Here is a 20,818-nt window from a genome sequence, read left to right on the forward strand (position 1 = left end):
ATATCTTTTTTTCATCACTTTACTTTCAGCTTGTGAGTATATTTAAAACTGAAGTGCGTCTCTTGTAGGCAGCATATAAATGGGTCTTGTTTGTAATACATTCAGTCTCTCTATGTCTTTTAATTGGAGAATTTAAACCAGTAATATTTAAAGTTATTATTGATAGATAAAGACTTCCTATCATTATTTTGTTCACTGCTCTCTGATCGTTTTGTAATTCCTTAGTTTTTTTTCTTCCTAATTTTTTTTCTGTTGGTGATATTTTGAAGTGGTTTGCTTTGACTCTTTCCTCTTTACCACTTGTATGTCTACTTTAGGTTTTTGCTTGGTGGTTACCATGAGTCTTTAATAAATCAGCTTATAGGTTTATAACCATCTATTTTAAGCTGATAACAACTTCATTGCACAAGAAAGTTTTACCCATTTACTTGCCACCGCCACAGATTTTTAAATTTTTATTTCATTTTGGAGCATAGTTGATTAAAAATGGTGTGTTAGGTTCAGATGTACCGCAAAGTGATTCAGCTATACAATAGATGTATCTACTCTTTTTCTAATTCTTTTCCTATTTAGGTTATTACAGAATATTGAGCAGAGTTCCCTGGGCTCTACAGTAGGTCCTTGTAGGTTATGTATTTTAAATATAGCAGTGTATACATGTCAATCCCCAACTCCCAGTCTATCCCCACCCAATTTATGTTGAGTTCCCAATTTTTATCTTTTTACATTGTTTCCATTAATATAATATTGGAGATATACCTATTTTCAAAACTTTCTTCTGTTGACCTATATGGTAGATTTCAAAGTGACTTATACACTACCATGGCAGTATGAGAGTATTTTGAATTTGACTACATATTTACCTTACCAGTAAATTTTATAGTTTTGTATGTTCTTGTGTTACTAATTAGCATACTTTTGTATTACCTTGAAGATCATTCTTTAGCATTTCTTGTATGGCACCTGTATCTGGATGGACATCTGTCACCCTAGATTTAAGAAGTTTTTAGCCATTATTTATCTGAAGTTTCTTTCCCTTTCTCCCTCTCTTCTCCTTCTGGGACTCCCATAATGTTTCTGTTGATCTGGTCCCAAGCTCACATAGGCTTTCTGCACGCTTTTTCCTGCTAGTTTCTTTATTTTCCTCTGATTAAATGATATCAGGAAACGTCTTCAAGCTCACAGATTCTTTCTATTGCCTGATTGAGACTACATTTGAAGCTGTGTATTGCATTTTCCATTTTAGTTATTGTATTCTTCATCTCCAGAATTTATTTTTGTCTCTTTTTTATGAATTCTATTTTTTATTGAATTTCTTATTTCAGTCATGTATTATTTCCTGAGTTCATTGATTTGTCTATCTGTGTTGTCCTGAACCTTGCTGAGCTTCCTTAAAATTGTTTTCAATTCTTTCTCACATAATGTGCAGATTGTATCCTTGGGTCAGTTGTTGGAGTATTACTGGTATCTCTGCATTTGAGGGCACATTCATCTCTGTCAGTCTTAGATCTGGATTGACTTTAGTAAGGAAAGACATTCACCTGGAGGTGGCTGTAAGGGTGCTAGCTGGGTGGGATGCAGCATCTTTTGTTCCTGGGAAGTCACAGTGGCATAGTCCCCATGCCACTCTGCTGGTTGAGATTGATGTTGGTCAGATGGTGGTGGGGGGTCTTCTTGGCCAAGGCTGCAGAGGAAGTGCAGGTCGGAATGGCAGGTAGGGCTATTCAGATCTTTAGATGCTGAGGTCTTCCTCTTCGCTCCTTTTTAAATTTTATTTTATTTTTTTATGTTCGCCCATGGGAGGAGGTTATATCCAAGGGGATCCTTCTTGGAGAATGGGTTGGCATGCTGAAGCTCAGAATCCACAAAGCAGTATTGGAGCTAGGATCCTAGCATCAGGCATATGTGGGACTACCGCAGTGCCTGGGTCCTGATGCACAGGTGCATTCGCTATGACTGTGGCACTCGTGTCTAGGATAAGGGTGTGTGCAGATGTCCTGTAGAACCAATACCTGGGTTTCAGGGGATTACCACTGTGAATCCAGCTGGTGAGAGTGGGGGGATTGCAGCAGTGTCACATGCCCTGGGATGAGAAGTTGCAGTGGTGACTTGGACCCAGAAGGCAGGGTGCAGTAGTAGGACAGCTGGGGGACAGTAATATGTCAAAGTCACAACTCTGGTCCCAGGGGTCAGTCACAGGATAGCAGCAACACAATTCACATGGTAGTCTGTTAAAGCTACATGGCAGGACCTGGGGTGCTGGGCATAGAGCAGTGGCATCATGGCTCTGGTAGTGACAGTTCAGAGCCACAACTCAGGACCTGGGGGTAGGGTCCAGAACGGTGGCAGCTCATTCTCAGTAAGAATGTGTCAGCACCTCAACCTGCCATGGGGGTAGGGCTCTGGGTAGTGGCAGCTCCCCTGGCAAGAATGGGTCACAGATGTAACCTGGAACCCCAGAGGGTGGGGCTTAGGGCAGCAAGAGCCCTTCTCAGCAATGACAGTTTAGCATCTTAATCTTGGATGAGGGGTGGTGTTCAGGGCAGTAGCAGCAGCCTTGGCAATGGCTACTCAGAGCTGCAACCTGGAAAGTGGTCGGTGGGTGGTAAGGAGGCAGCAGCATAGTCCTGATAATGGCAGTTGAAGCATGACTTGGGACTCAAGGAGTGAAGCCCAGGGCAGCAACAGCAGCTCCTCCAATAAAGATTTAGCACTGCAACCTGGAACCCAGTGGATGGGGCTGAATCGACTGTGATTCTGTATTATCTCTGTGATCCTGTTAGTCTTTCTATTTTTATCAGCAGAACGCTGACACAACTGTGAAAATGAAGCCATTATTCAACATAGGAATTAAGAATGGAGATGTGTTGCGGGCCAGGGTAGGAGTGATATCAATCCCTTCTGATCCCTCTCATTGGAGATTTTCCAGAACCCCTTGCTTTTGCCCCCCACCCCAAACTTTTCTATATATTACTGTCCAGAACAGTATCAAAAACCTACTCACAGCTGTAATAATGCTGGAAATAAGAGCATTTACATTTCCTGGCTCTCTTCTAAAAGCCAGTAAGGGAAAAGTTGGTTGGGACGTGTTTTCTGATCAGTCAAATTAGAATATCTGTTGTAACTATTATTCAAACATTCATATGTCAGTCTTTGTAATAGACACCATTTAATCTGCTGGAAGGCATTCAGTGTGAGAAGTTTTACCTGGTTTCACAAATGGGCAGAGGCTTAAAGAATTTCTTGCCCAGAGATACTCGCCCAAAGTTACTTGCCCAAAGTCACAGAAAGTGTAATGTATCTTGATGAAGAGCCAGTGACCTACAGTACTAAAATACTATTTCAAACTTTAGCCATATTGGAATACAGAGAGTTTCTACTTAAAGGATATTTTGTATATACATGCCACCTAAAACTTAGTGTATTGAAGTATTCTTTTTCTTAATGTACTATGCTAGCTCAAGTAGGCTTATCATGATCAAAACAAAATTTTAAAAATCACATTATTAACACAAAAAACATCAGACCCTCTTGCTATGGTACTCATGAGAACTTCATTCTCTAACCTTTAGACAGAGTAATAATATATATTTCTTCAGGGTTTTTCAGTTTCCATCGTGATCAGATCATAGCCACATTTCAGTCATAGCTATTCGATCTCTTATTGCAGGTCCTTCATAAACCTATTTGTCTGCTGTATTAGTTTTTCTGCAAACTCAGTTACGCTTACACACTGAAAATTGCACTTCTAACACTACTAAGTATTTCATCTCTCTTCATACAACAGCTGCTTGGGTGCTAGTGTCATTTAGGGTTTCTCTCAAGTCCAACCCAGAAAAGATGCATTCTGAAGATTGATCTTTGGATTCAATAGTGTTTGAACAAAAGACACCTCCTGTGAGCACGCTAAACTCAAGGAGTAAGTCAACTTAGGTGGCCAATTACCCATTTTGTAAGAGTGAGGATAGGAAAAGTATGAATCCTATACAACATGATCTCGGAAGAGTAAGAAATAAGCCTTAACCAAGCAAATATCTCTTACTTGTGAAGGTTTTTTTATAGACTGATCAATACTTACAAAGAGATGTTAGTTTCTTTTGTTCTAAACTGGCTGATAATGTTCATAAGTCAATGAGAAAATCACTTAGTGCAAATCTCTACACTGTTTTAATATCCCACATTTCCACATTTCCCACATATTGATTAGTATCTTTACAATAGATTTTTGGATTTGGATAATAACAACATGAGCATTTTGACAGTATCATGCAGCTGAAAGTTTCCAGCACTTGTACACAACCTACATCTCAATTCCCTTTCCCTTCCAGCCTCATTCATTACTCAATGTATTTTGACACTATTCACTTCCCTTCTTTTGACACTTACACGTGTCCATAGGAATTCTTCTCTCTCCCTCATTCATTACCAATATTGTTTATTGAACATACAATATGTGCCAGTTATTGGGCTAAGATTTAAGTATAGAAAAATAATTTAAACAGGAAAACTCACGCGTGGAGGAGGAGGTTTTAGGTTCAGTTAAGCGTCATAAGTGAAATCATAAAGGTTTGTATGAGGTACCTATGGGGTAAAAGAAAAGAGTACTCAAATAGTTTTAGAAGAGAATCGATGAGATATCATATGGGGATAACAAATGATCTGTGATTTACTCCTCTTTAAATTTTCCTGGGTTTATTGAGATATAATTGACATACAACGTTCTGTAAGTTTAAGATATACAGTGAATTAATGTAATACATATGTATTAGAAAATAATTAACACAGGGTTAGTTAACACCTCCATCACCTCACATAATTATATTTCTCTTTTGTGGCAAGATCACGTAGATTCACCTTTTTGCAACTTGCAAAAATATAACAGACTTATTAATTAAAATTACCTGCAGTATATTAGACATCCACAATGTGTCTGTCTTATAACTAGAAGTTTGTACCCTTTGACCAGTCTCTCCCATTATCCCCAGGCAACAACTACTCTAACCTCTGTTTCTATGAGTTCTTTGTTTTTGTTTTGTTTTGTTTTGTTTTAAGATTCTATATATAAGTGCTGGTATATTCTTCTTTCTCTGTCAGACTTATTTCACTTATCATAATGCCTTCAAGGTCCATCTATGATGTTACAAAGAGCAGTATTTCATTTGTTCTCATGGCTGAATAGTATTCTATTCTTTTTTATCCATTTTTTCACTGGTGGATACTTAGGTTGTTTCTGTATCTTGGCCATTGTGAATAATACTGCAATAATCATGGGAGTTCAGATAACTCTTCGAGATCAACTTTTTATTTCCTTTGGATACATATGCCGAAGTGCGATTGCTAGATCATATGGTAGTCCTATTTTTAATTTTTTGAGGAATCTCCATACTATTTCCATAGGGCCTGTACCAATATACATTCCCACCAACAGTGCATGAGGGTCCTCTTTTCTTCACATCCTTGCCAACACTTATATCTTGTCTTTTTGATGATAGCCATTCTAACAGGTGTGAGATGATATCTTATTGTGGTTTCGATTTGCTTCTCTCTTCTGATTAGAGATGTTGAGCATATTTCCATGTACCTGTTGGCTCTTTGTATATATATCTTCTTTGGAAAGATATATATTCACTTCCTTGTCCCCTTTTTAAATTGTATTGTTTTTCTGCTATTGAGTTGTATGAATTATTTACATATTTTGAATATTAAACTCATCAGATATATGATTTATAAATATTTCCACCTATTCAGTAAATTGACTTTTCATTTTGTTGATTCTTTCGTTTGCTGTGCAGAAGCTTTTTGGTTTGATGTAGTCCCACTTATCAGTTTTTGCTTTTGTTGCTTGTGCTTCTGTTACCATGTACAAAAATCGTTGCCAAGGGCAATACCTCAAATCAGTTTTGCTAATTTTCTTCTAGGAGTTTTACGATTTTAGGTTTTACGTTTGAGTCTTTAATCCATTAAGAGTAAGGTTTTGTGAATGGTGTAAGATAGAGGTCCAGTTTTACGTTTCTGCATATGTTTATCTAGTTTTCCTAAAACTATTTGTTGAAAAGACCATACTTTCTACATCTAGTATCCTTGGCTCCTTTGTGAAATGTTAGTCCATTGAATATGCGTGGGTTTATCTTGGGGCTCTTGACTCTGTTCCACTGGTCTATGTCTATCTTTATCCCAGTATTTTACTTTTTTATTACTATAGGTTTTTAGTATAGTTTGAAATGAAGAAGTGTGATGCCTCCTGCTTTTTTCTTTCTCAGGATTGCTTTGGCTATTAGAAGTCTTTGTGGTTACATAACAAATTTTAGGATTTTTTCTTTTTTTTTTAAGGAAAAATACCATTGGAATTTTGATGGTACTGCATTGAGCCTATAGATGGCTTTGGGTAGTGTGGACTTTTAAACAATATTAATTTTTCTGATTCCTGAACATGGGCTATCTTTCCACTCTTGTGTCTTCAACGATTTTCATCAAAGGCTTGTAGTTTTCAGCGTACAGACCTTTCACCTCCTTGTCTAAATTTATTCCTAAGGATTTTTATTGTTTTTAATGCTATGAAAATTGAATTGAATGAGATTAGTTTCTTTCTTTCTTTCTTGATGGTTCCTTGTTGTTATATAGAAATGCAACTAGTTTTTGTATACTGATTTTGTATCCTGTAACTGTATTGAATTTGTTGATTAGATCTTACAGTTTTTTGGTGAAGTCTTTAGAATTTTCCATACATAAGATCATATCGTACACAAATAGAATTTTCTTTCTTTCTTTCTTTCTGTTTTCATTGTCCTTCATATATTTTTCTTGCCTGATGGCTCTGGGTTGGACTTCTAGCACTATATTTAATAGGTATGGTAAGCGTGGCACACTTGTCTTATTACTGATTTTAAAGGAAAAGTTTTTAATCTTTCATTGTATGATGAAGTATGATGTTAGCTGTGGGACTGTCATATAGTACTCAGGTATGTTGATTCTATACCTTTTTAAAATCTATTTATCATAAAAGATGTATTTCTCAGATGCTTTTTCTCTATCTGTTGAGATGATCATACGATTTTTATTTTTCTCTTATGAACACATTTATTGATTTGCATATGTTGAAGCAACCTTGTATCCCAGGGATAAATCCACTTGACCATAGTGTATGAGTCTTTTAATATGCTATTGAATTTGGTTTGCTAATATTTCATTGAGGATTTTTACATATATAGTAATCAGGTATATTGGTTTGTAGTATACTTTTCTTCTAGTGTCCTTATTTGGCTATGGAATCAGGGCAATGCTGTTCCAGTGAAAGGATTTTAGGAGTGTTCCCACTTCTTCAAGTTTTTTGGAAGAGTTTATTTAAGAAGAATTGGCATTAGTTCTTCTCTAAATGTTTGGTAGCCTCACCAGGGAAACCATGTGGTCCTTGGCTTTTCTGTCTTGGGAGGTTTTTGAATACTCATTCAACCTCCATACTCATTATAGGTCTATTCATATTTTCTATTTCTTCATGATTTAACCTTGTGAGGTTGTATGTCTATAGGAATTCATCCATTTCTTTTAGGGTAATCAAATGGTTGGTGTATAAGTATTCATGATAGTATCTTACTGACCTTTGTATTTCTATGCAGTCAGTTTTCATGTCCCCCCCCCCTTTCAGTTCTCATTTCTATAAATTTGAGGGTTTTCTCTTAGTCTAGCTAAAGGTAGTTAATTTTATTTATTGTTTCAAAAAACTGGTCTTAAGTTTTATCTTTTCTTTGCTTTTGTTTTGTTTTTGGTCTCTCTTTCTGCTCTGATCTTTCAGGGTCTAGATTAGTTTGTTCTTGTTTTTCTAGTTCTTTGAGGTATAAAGTTAGGTTGTTTAGTAGACATCCTTCCTTTCTCTCAGTATTGCTTTACATTTCCCGCTTAGAACTCCTTTTGCAGCATCCCATGTTTTGATATGTTGTGTTCTTATTTGTGTTGGTGTCAAGATACTTTTGATTTCCCCTTTGATTTCTTCTTTGACTCATTGGTTATTGAGGATTGTATTGTTTAATTTCCACATACTTGTGAATTTTCCTGCTTTCCTCATTATTGATGTGTAATTTCATGCCATTGTGGTAGGAAAAGATACTTGGTGTAATTTTAATCTTCTTATGTTTGCTAAGACTTGTTTTGTGACCTATCAGGTGACATATTATGGAGAATGCTCCATGCGCACTTGAGAGGAAAGTGCATTCTGCTGCTATTGGTTGAAACGTTTTCTTGTCTGTTAGATCCACTTGGTAAAGTCTATTTCAAGTCCACCATTTACTTGTTGATTTTCTATCTGAATGATCTATCTGTGTTGAAAGGTAGATTGACGTTCCCTACTATTGTGGTGGTGGTGTCTATTTCTCCCTTCAGAGCTGTTCAGTTGCTCAGTATATTTAGGTGCTGCAGTGTTGGGTTCATATATATTTATGATATATTCTCTGGTTGAATTGACTCCTTTACATATACAATGACCTTATTTGTCTCTTGTTACCATTTTTGGTTTAAAATCAATTTTGTCTCTTACAAGTATAGCTATTCCTACTCTTGGTTTCCACTTGCATGCAGTACCTTTGTTATCTCTTCACCTGGAGCCTATCAGAGTCAGCCTTAAAGCTGAAGTGAGTCTCTTTCGGTAGCTTATAGTAGGGTCTATTTTGTTTTTAATCTCTCCAGCCACTCCATGTATTTTGATTGAAGAATTCAATCCCTTTACATTTAGAATAATTATTGGTAGGTAAGCCCTTACAAATGTCACCTTATTAACTGTTTCAGGCTATAGGTAGATGCCTTGCTGCTGCTTCTTGCTGCGTTTCTTCGTGATTGGTGATTTTCTATTGTGGTATGCTTCAACTGCCTTCTGTGTCTCTTTTATGAATCTACTGTAGGGTTTGTTTTATGGTTTCCATGAGCCTTACAAACAGTGTTTTATAACAACAGTCTGTTTTATCCTGATAACAATTTAAGTTCAGTTGCAATCAAAACTTGACTTTTTAACACCCCCTTTTATGTTTCTGATGTCACAATTTACATCTTTTTATACTGCATATCCATTAACAAATTGTAACTATAATTATTTTTATTGAATATATTTGACACATAACGTTGTGTACATTTAAGGTGTAAAATATATACTAATTTGATATATTTATATACTGTGATATCATGGCCATTCTTGGCAATTTAGCACCTTTATCACGTTACATAATTATGCCTTTTTTAGTAGTCATGATAATTAAGTTCGAGTCTCTTTGCAGGTTTGATAAATACATATGATATCGTTGTCTATATTTATTATACTGTGCATTAGATCTCTACAGCGTAGCTGTTACTCATTGCAAATTTGTACCCTGAAACATCATCTGTCTTACCCACCCCCAGCAGTAATCGCTATTTTACTCTGCTTTTACAGGTTTGACTTTTTTAGATTACATATATTATTGATATCTTACAGTACTTGTCTTTTCTCTCTCGGACTTATCTCACTTAGCATAATGTGCTCAAGGCCCATCCAAATGGACCAAAAGGTGTATACCTGTAGCAAATGGCAGGTATACACACACACGCCACATAACGTCTTCTTCATCCTTTATCTGGCAGTGGGCATTTAGGTCGATTTCATATCTTGGCTGTTGAGACTAATGATGCAGTAAACATGAGAGTGCATGTATCTGTATCTCTTGGAAATCCTGTTTTCATTTCCTTTGCATATACCCAGAAGTGGTACTGCTGTGTCATATGGTAGATCTATTTTTAATTTTTGAGGAAACTTTATATTGTTTTCCATAGTTGTTGGATCAATGTATATTCTCACCAAAGTGAACAAAAGATCCCTTTTTACCAATTGTTTTCCAGCACCTGTTGTGTCTCTTCTTCTTGACGGTAGCCACTGTAACAGGTGTGAGGTGATATCTCATTGTAAGTTGGATTCGCATCTCCCCGATGATCAGTGATGTTCCGCCCGTTTTCACGTGCCTGTTGTCCATTTGGATATCCTCTTTGGGAAAGTGTTTACTTAGTTATTCTGCCCATTTTTAATCAGGTTGTATATTGTTTTTTGGTTGTTGTTACTGAGTACAGTTGACCCTTCAACAATGTGGGGGATAAGGGCACTGCCCCTCTGCATAGTGGAAAGTCTGTGCTCTGCATAGTGGAAAGTCTGTGTATAACTTAGAGTCGGCCCTCCATATATGTGAGTCCGCCATATCCACAGTTCCTATGCATTAATGGGTTCAGCTAATCATGGATCGTGTAGTACTGTAGTAGTTACTAGTGAAAAAAAATCCATGAATAAGTTGACCTGCACGGTTCAAGTTTCAACTGTATATGAGTTATTTATATATTTTAGAAATTAACCCCAGTATCCAATATATAGCTTGCAAAGCTTTTCTCTCATGCGGTACACTGCCATTTTATTTTTATTTTGGTAATTGTTTCTTTCTCTTGCTTTGCAGAAGCTCTTAAATGGGACGTAGTCCCGTTTGCTGATTTTTGCTGCTGTTATTTGCGCTTTTGGTCATCTCCAGAAAATCTTTGCCAAAAACAATGTCAAAGAGCTTCTTCCACACATTTCCTTCTAGGAGTTTTAGAGTACCAGGTCTTACGTTTAAGTCTTTGATCCATTTCAAGTTAGTTTTCATAAGTGGTGTGAGATAGTTATCAAATTTCATTGTTCATCATGTACTTATCCAGTTTTTCCGCACCGTTTGTCAAAGAGATTCTTCTTTCCCCGGTGGGTGTTCTTAACTCCCTTGTCAAAATTAGTTGACTCTGGGGACTCTATTTTATTGCATTGGTCTATGTGACTATTTCTGTGCCACTACCGTACTGTTTTTAGTACGTACTAGAGCTTAGTAGTGTACTTTGAAACAGGAGGAGTGATATCTCCCGCTTTGGTTTTATTCTCCAGATTGCTTTGGCTATCTGAGGTCTTTTGTGGTTGCATAGAAATTTTAGAATTGTTTTTTCTATTTCTCTGAAGCATTCCTTCGGTATTTTGATGGAGCTTACATTGATGTATAGATATTATGGATAATTTCACAATATTAATTCTTCTGAGCCATGAAGATGGGCTGTCTTCTTTCCATTTGTTTGTGTCTTCTTCAGTTTCTCTCATCAATGTCTTCCAGTTTTCAGTGCACAGGTCTTTAACCTTTTTGGATAAATTTATATCTAGGTATATTTTTCATGCTATTGTGAATAGGGTAGTGTTTTTCAAAAGGTTTTTCAATGTATAGAAATGCACCTGATTTCTGTATGTTCATTTTGTACCCTGCAACTTTACTACAGTCACTGCTTAGTTCCCACAGTCTTCTGGTTGAGTCTTTGGGGGTTCTATATATAAAATCATGTCATCTGCAAAGAGTGACACTTTCACTTCTTTTTCTATTGGATGTCTTCTATTTCTTTGTCTTGCCTAATTGTTCTAGCTCTAGAATTGTTCTAGCCCTAGCTAGGACTTCCAGTAGTACATTGAACTGGAGTGGTGGGAGTAGACAGCTTTGTCTTGTTCCTGATCTCGAGAAAATGTTTTCGGTTTTTTCTCCATTGAGTTATAATGTTAGCTGTGGTTTTCTGATATATGGCCTTTATTACGTTGAGGGATTTTCCTTCGTATACCTAGTCTATCAAGTGTTTCTATAATGAAAGCATGTTGTATTTTGTCAAATGGTTTTTCTACAGTTATTGATCATGTGATTACCTTTCATTGTACTGGTGTGATTTACTTGTGTATTTTGCACCATTCTTATATCTGAGTGCACCATTCTTATATCTGAGGGATAAATCCCACTTCTTCATTGTTTATGATCCTTTTAATGTGTTCATGAATCGGTCTGCTAATATTTGTTGGGAATTCTCACACCTCTGTTCGCTAGGGATATCGGTCTCTAGTTTTCCTTTGTTGTGATGTCCTTATCTGGCTTTGGGATTAGGGGAATACTGGCCTTATAGAATGAATTTGGATTTTGGGGATGAGTTTCAGAATGGGTGGTGTTAAGTCTTCTTTAAATGTTTCATAGAATTCGACAGTGAAGCCAAGCTGGTCCTGGTTTTTTCTCTGTCGTCTTCCTGATTCAGTTTTTATAGGTTGTGTGTGTGAAGCCCATCGCGTCTAAACTATGGTTTGGTTCAGATGTTTTCTTGATTTTCTGTCTTGGTGATCTCTCCTTGCTGACAGTGGGGTATCGGAGTCCCCTGATAGTACCGTATTGTTTATGTCCCCTTTCAGACCTGTTAGTATTTGGGTGCTGGGAGCTTATATATTTATAATGATTGTATCTTGTGTTGTATTGGCTCCTTCCTCATTATATAATGACCTCCTTTGTCTCTTGTTACCATTTTCGGCTTGGAGTCTATTTTGCTTGATACAGATATCACTATGCCCCCTTTCTTTTGGTTTCCGTTTGCTTGGAATATTATCATCTTCTCTTTGGGCCTTTGTGTGTCTTTAGCGTTTAAATTGGTCTCCTATATCCAGCACATAGTTGCATCTTACTTTTTTTTGAAAATCCACCCAGGCACTCTATGCCTTTTGATTGGTGAGTTTGATCCATTTACAACGTCAAGGTTGATTATGGATGCGTAAGGACTTACTACTGCCACCTTATCTTTTGCCTTCTTCTCATTTTGTGTCTTTATCCTTCTGTTTCAAACTACCTACCTTTGTAAAGTTTTGGTCTTCCATGGTGATTTGCTCAGTCACCCCTATTTTTATGTCTTAGGTCTCTAGATTTTCGCTTTGTGGTTACCAGGAGGCTTACGTAAAACATCTCACATCTCATAGGTAAAACAGTCCTTTATTCTGCTGATAGCATCTTATCTTCATTTGCCTGCAAAGGTTCCACTGTTTTTTTTACTCCTCCCTTTTTCTCTATGTGATTTCACAAATTATGGCTTTTATGTTATGAATTCAGTTTTTTTTCCTTTAACCTGTTTGGTATAATTATTTAACCCACTGTTGTAAAACGGTCATGGTTTTCTAATTCCGACTGTCTATTACCCTTTTCAGTGTTTTATGTTCTTTCATTTTGTGTGTGTCTCTAATTAGTGCCTTTTTGTTTCTGTTTGAAGAACTCCCTTCAGCGTTTCTCTCAATGCAGGGCTTGTGGTGTGTGTCTCTAATTAGTGCCTTTTTGTTTCTGTTTGAAGAACTCCCTTCAGCGTTTCTCTCAATGCAGGGCTTGTGGTGGTGAACTCCCTCAGTTTGTCTGGGAAAGCCGTCGTTCCTCCTTCACATCTGAAGGGTAATTTTGCCAGATAAGGGACGAGTATACCTGGCTGGCAATTTTTCATCTTTTGATATTTTGGATATGTCATTACACTCTCTCCTAGCCTGTTGCTGAGAAATCTGCTGGTAGTCTAAATGGGGGATCATTTTGTAAGTTACTTTTTTCCCCTTTGGCCACTTTTAAAATTCTTTAGCATTGATTTTTTTTTTTTTACAGTTTCCTTATGATGTATCTTGAAGAAGGTCTTTTTTATCCACAAGGCCAACAGAATGCCTTAGCAGCATGTCCAGTTCCTTCTTTGGTAAGTACTTAGCTATTATTATTTCTTTAAATACACCCTCTGCCCCGCCCCCTTCTCTCTTTTTACCTCTGATATACCCATTATCATCATTATCTTGGTTTTCCTAATTGAGTCTAATAGCTCTCATAGCATTTCTTCACTTTATTCAAATCTTAGTTCTCACTCCTCTTCCGTCTAAATCATTTCTAAATTCCTGTCAGTCATCTACTTCACTTTCTCTTTCTTCCATCTGATCTCCTCTAGCACCGACGCATTCTTTCTTATAATTTCAATTACTGTGGTACAGTATTCCTTCCTTCTAGTCATTAATTATGTTCGAGTTTTCTTGTAGCTTGTTGAGGAGTTTCTTCAAAACAGCTATGTTGAGGTATTTAGCTGTTGGACTGTAGTAGTCCATATCTTTGAGTTCAGGTGCTGGAGAATAGTCATTTTCTTTCGGTGGTACCATGATTCTTCATAGTGTATCATTAACTAACTGTGCCTTTGCTGTAACGTGTAAAGTAGCAGGCACCTTTCTTACTTTCTTAGTTAGTTAGTTACAAAAAATCTTCGTTTCCTTAACATTTTAACGTGCTGACAAAACAAAACTTCCTTTTATTTACCAGAAGGTGGTGATATAGCCCAAGTTTTTGACTTCTCACTGGCCCGGCCTGTCCCTGCTACTACACTTGGGAGAGTACATATAAAAACGAAAGGTATTGCAGAGTTGCGGGACGCGTGGGCTTAGCGCCTGGGGCTTTGAGGGTCCCCAACACACCTGTCAGGGGAGTCTGATTGATTGCAAGACTCTCAGAGGTCTCTTGCTGGATCTCCTGCTGAAATCCTGAGCAGGTAGCAGGTAACACTTTCCACAGAGGCCCCTGCTCAGAAATCTGCATTCTGCCTGAGAGAAACCTCAGGGTACCTCCAGCTATAACGTTTGCAGGTGCTTGCACTTTTCACTTCCTCTGCCAGAGAAGTCGCTGCTGCCACCATTGCACTCACCAAGTGAGCTCTGGGGAGAGGGGTCCACTCCGGCCGTTCCTCCCTTTGCCTGCCTCCAGACTTGTTTCTATCCTGCTCAGCTGGTTTGCCAAGTTCTTCTGTCAGACTGGCGAGAGCACCACGAATTCCCTCTCTCCCATGAGTGTCTTCCCACTTTTGTACTCTCCAGATTAGGTGGTACTTGAGGGTGAGGCAGGCTCAGGACTTGGAGCTGCAGCATCTTTAGATGTCCACTGGGTGATCTCTCAGGTGTCCTGTGCAGAGGCCCTTTGGTTGGGTTATGGTTGTTAGAGACGTAGAGGTCCAGTTAGTTGTAAATCGAAAGGAAGAGAAAAAAAGAAAACCATTTCATGCCATGACGGTGACATCCAACTACAGCTATTTTGATACGTTTGCTCTTTAACCTTTATATTAAAGCAGTTAATGATATTAGAGTAGTTAACGTATCCCTAAATTGAAATATCAGAGTAGTGTGAATATGACTATATGCTTACCAGTGTATTGTATCTTTTCATGGTACCTTCAGCTTGATGAACTCCTGGCGGCATTTTTTGTAAGGTAGGTTTAGCGTTCATAAATTCCCTCAGCTTTTTGTTTCTTAGGCAGGCTTTATCTCACCTTCATTTAGGAAGGATATGTTTGCTTGGTAAAATAGTCTTGGTTGGCCGTTTCTCTCATAGTAGTACTTGGAATGTATCATCCGTTTCTCTCTCTCCTGGCCTGCGAGGTCTCTACTGAGAGAGCTGCTTGATCATAGCCTGAAAGAAGTACTCTTGAATACCTTAAAAAACTATCTTACCTTTAAATCCTTTCTTTGACTTTTGACTGGTGTTTTAGCATACATAGTGTGTCTTGGAGAAGATCATTCTGGGGTAAAGGTTGGGGGTCACCTATTAGCTTAGATTAGCTTAGCTTCACCTACTTGGATGTCCAAATCCCTTCCCAGCCAGGTTTGTGAATTTCTCAGCCCTTATTTCCTTAAAGAAGTAAGTAAGTTTCTAGCCCTTTGCTCTTTTCCTTCTGGGGCTCTGCTGTTATCTTGATGTTGTCCTGTAAGTCCCACAGACGTTCTTTTTTCTTCTCTGATTGGACAATTGATCTCTCTGCTGAGTCTTTGTCAAGTCTGCTGTTGAAAACTCTGTTGCATTCTTTCATCCACTCGTTGTGTTCTACAGCTCCAAAGTTTCTGTTCAGGTCTTTTTCACGTTTTCTTTTGGTGGAACTTTTCATTTTGTTCATGTACATTTTTTCTGTTTTTATTAAATTGCTTACCTGTGTTTTCTAATAGCTCTCTGACCATCTTCATAACAGTTACTTGACTTCTTTATGTCCCTTGTAGCCCTGCATAGGCATCAGCACATTTGAAGCAGCAGTTACCTCTTCCAGACTTCATGGACTGGCTGTGGTAAGAGAAGACTTCTACCTGTGCACAGAAGTGTGCTTACGCATAGGATGAGCCTGACTCAAGTGGTGCAGGGCTGCAAGCGTGGGGGGTGTGCTTTGGCATTAGAGCCGGTGGTTTGCGAGATCTCGGGCCTCTGCTCTGTGGTGCACAGAATCAACAACTTCAACAACTGTGGTAAGCACTGCAACGCAGTGGGGATGTGTCCTCAGTGGCACCTCTTAGTTCAGCAGCTAAGAACTGGGGCAGGCAAATGTGGTGGTGTCCAGAGCCAGTGTGCGCACACACTCGGCTATGCTATGGGGGACAGCTTAAGGGGCCCACATCATTGGTGGGGCCAACTACAGGCTCACTGGCAGCTGCAGGGGCCCTGGCTATAGGCATGCTCTCCTGGGGGTGGATACTTTCCACTCCGGGACTTGCACAGTGGTGGGTGCAGAGGCTTGTCCAGAGTGCACGCCAGGTGGTCTGCGGTAGGGGTTCTAGACTGGTGTCTTACACAGAGCCCTGGGCTGACGTCAGCAAATGCAAATATCTGTGGGGTAAAAGCAGGTAAAATAAGAGAGCTCTCTTTGGGGTGACCTTGCTGGCCCCTTTAGTATCGTCATCCTATAGAGCAGGTCACTGTGATCCACCATCACTCCTGCTGCATGGCTGCTATCGGTAGCCACCGTTTTCTTTCTTGTTGCTAGTCATCTCTATAATAAGATCTCCTCGGCTTTGCTGGCTTGCCTGGGGTGAAACCATAGAAAGCCCTTCACTGGGTGTCCCAAAAGCCTGGGGAAGCTAATTACTACTCACCATGCTCTTCCTTTTGCAGCAAACTCTTTCTAGATGGGAAGTTCCCTCTTGGGGCTAAGCAGTACCAGCTTGGTGGACGGATGATACAGGCAAGATGAAGCTGTCTCCCTTCTCTGTTTGTTTAGTCATGCCCTTCTTCTGGTTTTCTGTCCTGCTGTGTTGCTTTTCTACACGGACTCCGGAGCTCTGCCAGTCTTTGTGGACAGCTGTTTCTTTGTTGATCTTTGTCAGGGAGGGGATAGAGGCCTGGTTCTTCTGCCTCTCCATTTTGGTCTTGATTCTTGAAGACGATGAAAAGAAAAAGTGTTTACCAATCAAAAGGAGTCACCTGAGAATAGGATACAAAGTATGAAACTGTCTGACATGTTTGGAAGGAATTATATATCCTGGTGCTCAACATTCCATTCTATCCAGAGAGCTTTGTATATTTACTGATAAGATAACCAAATTTGCAGTCTGTATCTCTCTATTTTACTAAAGAAAGACAACCTTTTTGCAGAGTTACACACTACTATTTTCTTCAGAAATCGTTTGTATTGTATTTAATGCTGACACCTGCAACTGGCTTTATATTAAGGCCACAGAAGACATTTTCATCCCTTTTTCAGATATCATTGCGTTTATCTGTACCAACCACTATGCTCAGGGCACTCTCTTTCAACTCCATTGGCCTTCCTTCTTTGAATTCTAACACAAAACCTATTGGGGGGCTATTGCCTATGCTGTTTCTATGCCTTGAATGTTTGTTTCTCTCCAGAACTTTTGTACGTCTAGCTCTTTCGCATTCAGTTCTTCCCACCTTATATTATTATTACCTATCTATCTCAGATCACTTCCCTCATGATCCTGATCCAAGTATATGCAACTCTGACATCTCCCAGACATCTTATATCATTTATTTATTCTTAGTTGATAATCTTCATAGCACATCACTAGCTGAGATTAACGTTTTCACACATGAGTTACATTTTCCTTCCCCCTCGTAAGCACACAGGAGTCGTACGAGTAGGAACGATGGCTTTCCCACTTGCTATTGTGACTGCAGCAACCAAAATAGGACCTACGATGCACCTCTCTTCCCAAACCCTCACAACTCCAATTTAACCTTCTACTTGGGCTCACTGCCAGCTTGTTGGTACCAGTGCAACCTCAGCTCCTCTACAAGACAAACAGATCTACAAGACAAACAGAAGATCTTTTGGAGTCAGCACCACAACATTGAGAGACAGCCTCAAGGCATAAGAAATGGAGTAAGTAAGTAAGTTACTACAACATTGATGTGGGAACCTGCAAAGTCTACATGCATTCTGATGGCCCCGGACCACTATAAAGGAACTGGCATTATGGCCTGAGGCCTACTGTCCGCAGGCTGAGAGACTATTAGGAGACTCGACTCAAGTGTCAGGCAGCCTCTTCAGCAAGGGTTCCTGTTTCTACCCAACACAGTGTCCTTCAATAACTAGCTCAGACTTTAAGCTGGCTTTGTAGGCTAACAAAAGCATAGTAGAGTCATTAAAAAGTTTCTTCATCAACCAGACAGAGAAAACTCAATCCAAAAAAAGTGTGCACAGTACTAAAGAAAGAAAGGACTGGCGCTGATTGATTGATAGACAGATACAGAGGATAATAAAGAGGATAATAATTAGGAAATGTAAGTGGAAGGCCAACTGGCCCGAGGCAGGGGACCGGAATGCATCAGACCGAAACCCTCCGGACCACCCAGTTCCAGGGACTGACGGTCCCAAGACTGATGCAACCGGCACCGGATATTATTGCCACGATACCCGAAGAGACCACCGAATAAGGAATACCCTGTGCCCTCCCAGATTCATTCACCACACCCCTTTCCCTTCTTCCCCAACCCTCGCCCGGGTGTGCGACTTCTCTGGCCCCTTGCTCTCGGACCAGTGAACCTCGCCCGAGAGCGCTCCCTAAGAAAGCTCACTTGAAGCTTTCCTCTGTTTTGCAGTGCCGTTTGTTAAGATCCCACCTTACATTTGGTGCCGAAACCCGGGAGGGGTACCAAGCCCCGCGGGTTACCGCACAGGCCACTCCTCCCCCAGGAGACAACCAGGGAACCTCCACTCATCCACCCGATCTGGCAGAAAACAGGGTAAGTCCCGCTCCCTTGTTCTCTCCGGGCCTCGGGCAACTGTGGAGACGTCCCAATCGCCTGACCGCCCTCCGACCTGCCGTGAATTGGAGACTGAGACCAGGGACGCCTCTCTCCCTCTCCATTCACTCAGGGACAGACTGGGGGTCATGGGAACCTCACAATCGAAACCAGATCCTAAGACGCCCGTGGGGTGTCTCCTAGCCAATAATTTTACAGCCCTCGGTTTCTCCCAAGATCTCCGTCGCCGACAGCTTATTTTCTATCCCACTGTGGCCTGGCCACAATATCCCCTAGACAATCAATCTCAATCCAAAAATCCAAATGGCCTCCTGAAGGGACTTTCGATTTTAACATCCTCCGTGATCTGGATAATTACTGCCGCAGGACGGGCAAATGGTCCGAGGTCCCCTATGTTCAGGCCTTCTGGTGTTTGCGCTCCCGCCCTTCCCTCTGCATCGATTGTTCCACTTCCCAGATCCTTCTTGCCAAACAGACATCTCCTACATTCAAGCCCCTAATTTCCTTTGACTATGACCCCTCTCCACTAGCCAACCCACCGGAATCTCCCACCTCTCCCCCTTCCAGAGCTCCTCTCCACCCTACCCTGAAGCAGTCCCTCCTCCTCCCGAACCCGCTCGGGCCCCTCCAACTGCTCCCCCGCCTACCCTTAACGGTTTCTCCTCCCACGCCCTTTGCTTTGCCAGTGGTGCACATACGCACTCTCACAACTCCCGAGATCCAAATGCCCTCTGAGGGAGGTAGCAGGAGCAGAAGGATTAGTTAGAGTTCATGTTCCCTCCAAGAGTGCTCTCAAATAGAAAAGCGATTGGGCTCCTTTTCTGCCGACTCTTCCCGCTACATCAGAGAACTTCGCTACCTCTCTCAAGTTTACGATCTAACCTGGCACGACATCTTTGTGATCCTATCTTCTACTCTGACCCCTGACGAGAGGGAAAGAATTCAAACTGCTGCCTGAAACCACGCAGATCAGGTTCACCTTACCGACAACTCCGTGCCTGTCAGAGCGACTGATGTACCTGGCACCGATCCAGGCTGGCCTTATCAGGATGGCCAAGGTGGCCGCCGTAAACGCGACCTCATAATCCAATGCCTCCTGGCTGGCTTGCAGGCTGCCACCCATAAGGAAGTGATAACCCAAGAACCTAACGAAAATCCAGCTATCTTTCTCAATCGCCTTACAGAGGCCTTAACTCTCTACACCTGGCTGGATCCCGACACCCTGGCAGGGACAGGGGTCTGCAAAAGGCAACCCCACCGGGGTCCTGCTTCAAGTGCAGAAAAGAAGGCCACTGGGCTTGCCCATGTCCCAGCTGCGGGCTAACGGGCCACTGGAAGAGTGACTGCCCTACGACTGGCCCTCCCTCAGTGTCTCCACGCAGGGGGCAGGCTGACCCAACGGCATTACCACTCAAACTGCTGGGATTGGCTGACAACTGACGGCGCCTGGACTCGAAGACCCCCCCATCACCCTCGCCGAGCCCAGTGTAACAACGCTACAGGTAGCGGGTAAGTCCGTCTCATTTCTGGTGGACACGGGGGCCACCTATTCGGTCCTCCGGGCCAGTTTCTCCTTCCCACTCCAGACCGGTCCACTCCCATGTCATATCGAAGGACTCCCTTTTACTCATTCCTTCATAGTCAGACCATCCTGCCCAGTTCCCTTGCTAGGCCGAGACGTCCTTTTCCACTTAGGGGCCTCCCTGCAGCTGGTTAGACCTGACCCTAAGGTCCCCTCCTCCCAACTCCTGCTTCCTCTTCTCGGCCTGTCTCTAGAACCCTCCCCCCCCATTCCCCCGTCCTCATCCACCTAAAGGCCCCCTCCAAATTTCCATCAAGGCCCCACTTTCCCATCTCTGAGACTCACCTTAGGGGCCTACAACCTATTATTATCACCAGACTCCTAAACCAGGGACTCCTTATCCCCACTGACTCTGACTCTCCCTGCAACACCCCCATCCTACCTG

General features: G+C 40.8%; 1 long non-coding RNA gene across 1 annotated transcript in view; it reads left to right on the forward strand.

Moving 5' to 3' along the window:
• Positions 1-20,818, forward strand: part of LOC111174678 (uncharacterized) — a 412,027-nt gene that overhangs the window by 380,197 nt on the left and 11,012 nt on the right. The window contains exons 8-10 of the long non-coding RNA XR_002644542.2: positions 13,446-13,530; positions 15,854-15,919; positions 16,737-20,360. This is a non-coding gene — a long non-coding RNA (uncharacterized LOC111174678). The remainder of the gene's footprint in view (positions 1-13,445; positions 13,531-15,853; positions 15,920-16,736; positions 20,361-20,818) is intronic.

This window comes from Delphinapterus leucas, chromosome 6 (genome assembly GCF_059928025.1).
Source record: "Delphinapterus leucas isolate spDelLeu-1000000601 "Yukka" chromosome 6, BTC_Dleu_Yukka2, whole genome shotgun sequence".
NCBI classification, from domain to species: domain Eukaryota; kingdom Metazoa; phylum Chordata; class Mammalia; order Artiodactyla; family Monodontidae; genus Delphinapterus; species Delphinapterus leucas.